Consider the following 5707-nt stretch of genomic DNA (forward strand, 5'->3'; position numbering starts at 1 on the left):
TATGGTTTTGATGGATTTGGGCATGAAGTAAATAAATCATGCTCATTATTTCAAGCATAGACATAAATTCCTCTTAATTTAATGTCCTTATTCTAATTTTTTTTTACATTTTGATGATCCAAAGGAAAGAAAGTAAATTCACTATCCAATTTTTATGTCCTTGTGGTAAATTTATGTGGGATCCTTGTACGAACTCCTACTAGAAATTGAAAAAATATTTTAAATAATTTTGTATGGGCTTCCACAAAGTCACTTAGGAATTGTATTCTCTTCCCCATTACTCTTGATTTTTTGGTCTTATTGATACGTAAAAGAGTTACAATGTAAGTTCGTTTATGTCTCTAATGAGAACTATTCCTCATCTAAACAAAAGAGATTAAGAAGTTGTGATAGGTACGGCCTCCTAGATGGTTAATGGAAACCCCTTCAATGTGGCATGCCTCCTCTTCCTCATGATTTTATAACCATGTTGTGGATTAGCAATTTGACCATTTTTTTCTATCTAATTCCATTTGAGGATTTTCGTTCCCTAGACATTTCAGGGTGTGATTTGTTTCCACTGATTTTTTTTGTGAAAAAATATATTATATATCATAAAGTAATATAACAGACACCCATTTATACAAAAAAAAATTCATTGCATTCATTTCTATGATGTCCTAATTTTGAAATCTAATCATTTGATCATGCTTTTATTAGGAAATATCCAAAATTGAAAGGATAAGCACTCACATTTTCATTGAAATTAAAAAATAAATATAATCAGACCTATCCTAGTGATGTGAATCACCTGGCAATATTTCTAAACTTCTGTCAAACAGTTTATGTTTCTTTTCTATGCTTCCACGTTTTGGATATGTGTCTACCAGGCTAGTTGCAGCTACAAATTCCTCTTTGCTTTAACCTGTAACGGATTGCAATAAAGGTTAATCATGTGATTGAATTATGTACAGCTCTAATTCATTAAACCCGCATGGCTGCATGAAAATACACAAGTAAAGCTTACAATGTTAGAATATTATTCGGATTACTTTCATTGAATCAAAGAATTAGAGAGCATCCTTGCAAAATCCATTTTTAGCATATCCTGCCTATCCTGCAATCATTGAGTTCCATGGAATGACATCGCTGAGGCATTCTGTCAAACAGTTCACGCGCTTTCCCATGCTTCCACACTTTTCAAACATATATACCAGAGCGAAGGAACTTTAAAATCTGAAAAAAAGACCTTCTATTAAGCTTTGAAAGGTGTCCATATCCTGATCGAAATCTTCTGTTTTGGGATAGGCAAGGAGAATGCTGGAAAAGGCCGCAGACCGTGGCTTTACACCTGCCAATTGCATTTGCTTGAAAGTTTCTGAAATCCTTTCAACAAATCCATTTTGCCTATATCCTGATTTATCGGGACACCATTATCAGAAGCTCCCCTTGTAGTACGAGCTGGAAGCGACTGGGCACGTGGAGTACTGCAGTGCGGGAAGAGTAATGAGTTTGAATTTTGTTTGGCTTATGCGCGCGATAACGGGACTGCCCACGGGAACGGAAAACGGAAAAGGGCGTAGATGATTGAGTGGACCCCACAAGAGCCACCTAAGCAGTCTGTCAGCTTAGTGTGTGCTGTTTAAGGGTGGCCAAGTGAAGTGCGCCCAACTTAAACGAAAGTCTAGTGCAAAGGTACACACTGCATACTATGCTTGAAATTTGCCATTGAAATGACAGTTTATTGGCTTCATCCTGCATGGAATTTTTCTACCTGCACACACCTTTGACGTTGTTCATGAATGGACACGAAAGACCTCATGCATGCACGCCGTTTATGGAACATGGAAGAGTCAACCGACATTTTTCTTTGTATGAATACATAGTTGGCGTTAGGCTTTGTTGGTAGTGAATATTGTGAATCAGGGAGGAGATAATTGTCATTTGAGGTGCAGACAACCGTGCGTTTCCATTGCCCTGCGCAATCATTTCTATTTTTATCTTCATACTCTTTCAAACTATCAAAGTTTCTCTAAGCTAAGGATTTGCCCTTTATAAAAGCATGGTGATTATTCAAGTGTGTCCCCACTAAAGGTAATGCGGTATTGGAGGTTTTGGGAAAAGCAATAAGATGAGGTAATGCAATGTGATTTTAATTAGTTATTGTTGGAATTTATTAAAAAAATTCAAATGAAGAACAGGTTGACAATTGTAAACAACATAATTGCATTTCTTCAACATTTGTTTATCTGGCTGCTAAAGGCAAATTGGTCACTCAAGTGCAGAATCTCGCCCAGATAAAAAACAAAGGCTTGACATAGGGGAGATTGAGGTCTAATCGTTCTAATACAAGAAAAGTGATTGAGTTCCATGACAACTTTAATGAGAAGATTCTAAGAAAAAGTAAACATGGAGAGTTCTTTCAAAAGAAAAATTGTTAGAATTTATATAACTCGAACAATAATTTTAAAAACATAAATACCGTCAAATTTTTCGAATGAATGAAATCAATGTACACATATTACATGTAAAGGGTGCTAGAGTTATGCATATATGCTCTCTAACACAGTTCACTCATATTAAGGGTCACTTTAGGAGCATATTGGAAAGTATTCATACAATTTGAATTATATAGTATTTTTAATTGATTATAAAATTTAAAGTCTTTTTTTGATTAAAGTAATATATATTTTTTTTATCAATTTAGTCTTATTTTATGAAAATTGTTTAATTTATAATACATTATAATAATATGAGTAAGCATCTAAATGTCAAATCTAATCTGAAGTACATGTTTCAAAGGATTTAACTTGATGGATAAATTTTTTATAACATACTACCATTCTGATCAGATATTTTAAGTCATGCACTCTAGTTCGGTGCCTGCTTAGATTTTGGTAGGATTTTGGAAGAGTTTGGAGAAAAAAAACAAGAGCGATATGAAAGAAAGAAGAAAAGAGACTAGAGGAAGAAGCAGCCATTCCAGAACGTTCAGGGACTTTTTATTAGTTTCTATTTACTAAATTTAGACAGCAAAAAGGAGGACTCTTCTTGGTCTTCATGCTAGAGAGGCTGGCAAGGTGAGTAATGAGGCTGAATGAAAAACGAATAGACAAGGGACTGCATGGAGAAATGGCTATGGTAATGTACATCTATAAATATGGTAATGCTATAATAAAGTAAACGATTGTTTCCACTCAACCAAATATTACACACACCGAATACTATGATCAAAATCTACCATTGCCATAGTTTCAGTTCATAGTTTATTCATTTCATTTTGTATGCACACCAAAGACTTGCATGCATGCAGTTCAAATAAAGTGTTTATCTTAAGATGCCATTGGAGCAAAGGGGCATGAGCAGTGGTTATAGAAGAGAAGACTCCTTTGCCTTTAGAATAGTAGGGGAGTTGATGACCTTCGTTAGTGAGCCAAAGATCTAGGTTCTTACTCGAGATTTTTTTTGTGATCCATATATAGAATTTATAGAGCAAGACCAACTGGGCCTACTGATAATTGTGATAGGGATCGAGATCCAAAGCCAAGAGCTAGAGTCGAATAAGTAGTTTATATAGCTTACCTTGAACCCCTATGGGGACCCAGTTACTTAGCTTGAAGTAGTTTGATACCTAGGACCATTGACATCGATAACAAAGCCATCACCTTGGCCAGGATCTCTAGCAACTATAGATCCAAAGCTAGTATTTTACCTTGATCCAAATCTTACTCTAGCAGGCTTATTAATTGACGTGGGTGGGAATCAATAGGGCCAGCAGTAGTAGTAGTTTAAGCAGTTGATTTAGTAGATTCTATTTAAATGGCACCGGATAAAGCACTTAGAGCAAAGACAAAGACTAGGGAGAAAGGAACAGTTGCAAGTCTAGGTTAAGTAGTTAATTAAGCCATTGATTATATCATCGATTGTAATGTAGAGTAAGCAGTTGCTCCAATTCTTGGTTGTGATCCTGATCTATATTTAGGAGATCACGATTAAGCAGTCGTTGATCCATCGCCCTACGGGGTAGGGTAAGCATAAGTAGCTCCACTTCGTTCAATGAGTCTCGATTGTTAAACCCTTTCTCATCCCCGATACACCGAATCCTTTCTGTTGGTGGAACTGTCAGTCACACGATTCCCCCGCCCGTGGCCCATCCATCTATAGTGGTCAGTCCAGTCATATGGATTTCTTATCCCGCCAGGAATCTTTCTGTTCCAGGAGGAGGACATATTCTCCATCCTTGGCCCCGGGGAAGGAACTTCCTTAATGAAAATGCCCTGCTGCTCGATTCTAGCAACTACAAGAGGCGGGCTTAAATCAAGCCCTAGGGGTGGGTGGGAGGAGGAGGCTATGGGACTGATTAATGGCAGAGGGCCCCGCCCAATTCGGCTGGTAGTCGGTAGATGCCGTTGTTGGCATGTTACGTATAGAATCGAGAAGAGGGTGGGAGGCCAGGTTGGGCTCCTCATGGGAGGATCCCACCCCTCCGAAAGTTACGGGGCAGAGACAGCAGGATGATATTACTTATGTGAAGGCTATAAGGAGGAAATTGGCTGGAAGGAATAGGCCGCCTCCAATGAACCCTATCGATCGCGCCCCTCGGGTCGCTCTCTATCGGGGCTCCGGCCCATCCTAAAGCATATTCTATTTGAAGGCTGGACAGAAGCACCCTCTGCTCCATCCACTGCATCCCTTCCTCCATCCCGGAATACGGGAATGCCGGAGGTTGACTGGAATCATAGAATAGATGGCAAACACGGACCCTAAGTTTAGAATGAGATGGGGGGGGTAGGTAGGTGAGTCACTTGTCGAAGTCAGATATCGTTGCATCCTCCCTCATGCCGCAAAACAGCTGAACAGGGCGGAAAGAATATTGTCCTCCATTCCGTTCAAGTGGAACGGGACATTCACCTCTGTTCATGACATTGGCCCATCCCTTCTATTCCATTAAGGGCTCACCCGGAGGTCGATCTCAGCACCATAATGCTTGAAGACTGTAGGAATGGCGACCCACCACCCGCGCTAAGAAGATCTATAGGGTGGTTAGGATTCTGCCCCGGAGTTATTGTTTATCGCCTCCCCGGCCCACTATCTTAGCCAATGCCATAGAATAGTAGGGGGGTTGTTGAGCACGGATGTTTGGGTATTCGGACCAGGTCTCTCTCCCATTACTGAATTTGTTGCATTCGTTCTTGGTACGCTACATGTACTATAGTGAGCCCTACTATTATTCAAGATTGACAGTCAAGAATATTTGTTCTAGATTATCCACAACCAACAACTGATCAATAAACCTAACAACTAAGAAATAAACTTCTAAAAGATTATGTGCCCCCTACAATAATCTACAATTATTATTGGGGGGGGTGGGGGGGGGCTTGATAGGGGATTGAGGGCAATAAACTCTCTTTTATTCACTAGTTTTTGTTTCCCTATTCGTCCCTATTGATTGCTGAGGGGTACTAACAACTGACTTTGATGCATGATCTTCCCACGTCCCTAATGAGTGAACCTAGTTTCTATCTATTGGTTGCAGCTCCTATGTCTCTGCCTTGTCTCCGAACTGGTTCTTGTCCACCAATGAATTAATCTTGGGCCCTACTATAACTAGAGTACGATTGCGTATGGGACCAGAGAATGAAATCGGAGATGTATGGCACCAGCCATAGAGAGGTATGGGAGTATGGGACAAAAGATGTATGGAATCAGAGCTTATATTATAGAAGAT

The 5707-nt window shown here is 39.4% G+C and overlaps 1 long non-coding RNA gene across 1 annotated transcript; it reads left to right on the forward strand.

The window, feature by feature from the left end:
* The first annotated feature begins 2074 nt into the window (after positions 1–2074).
* Positions 2075–3017, forward strand: LOC131079347 (uncharacterized). Its single transcript, XR_009113963.2, has 3 exons — positions 2075–2115; positions 2265–2382; positions 2871–3017. It is a non-coding gene; the product is annotated as an uncharacterized LOC131079347 (long non-coding RNA).
* Positions 3018–5707: the final 2690 nt, after the last annotated feature.

This window comes from Cryptomeria japonica, chromosome 11 (assembly GCF_030272615.1).
Source record: "Cryptomeria japonica chromosome 11, Sugi_1.0, whole genome shotgun sequence".
In the NCBI taxonomy this organism is placed as follows: Eukaryota; Viridiplantae; Streptophyta; class Pinopsida; order Cupressales; family Cupressaceae; genus Cryptomeria; species Cryptomeria japonica.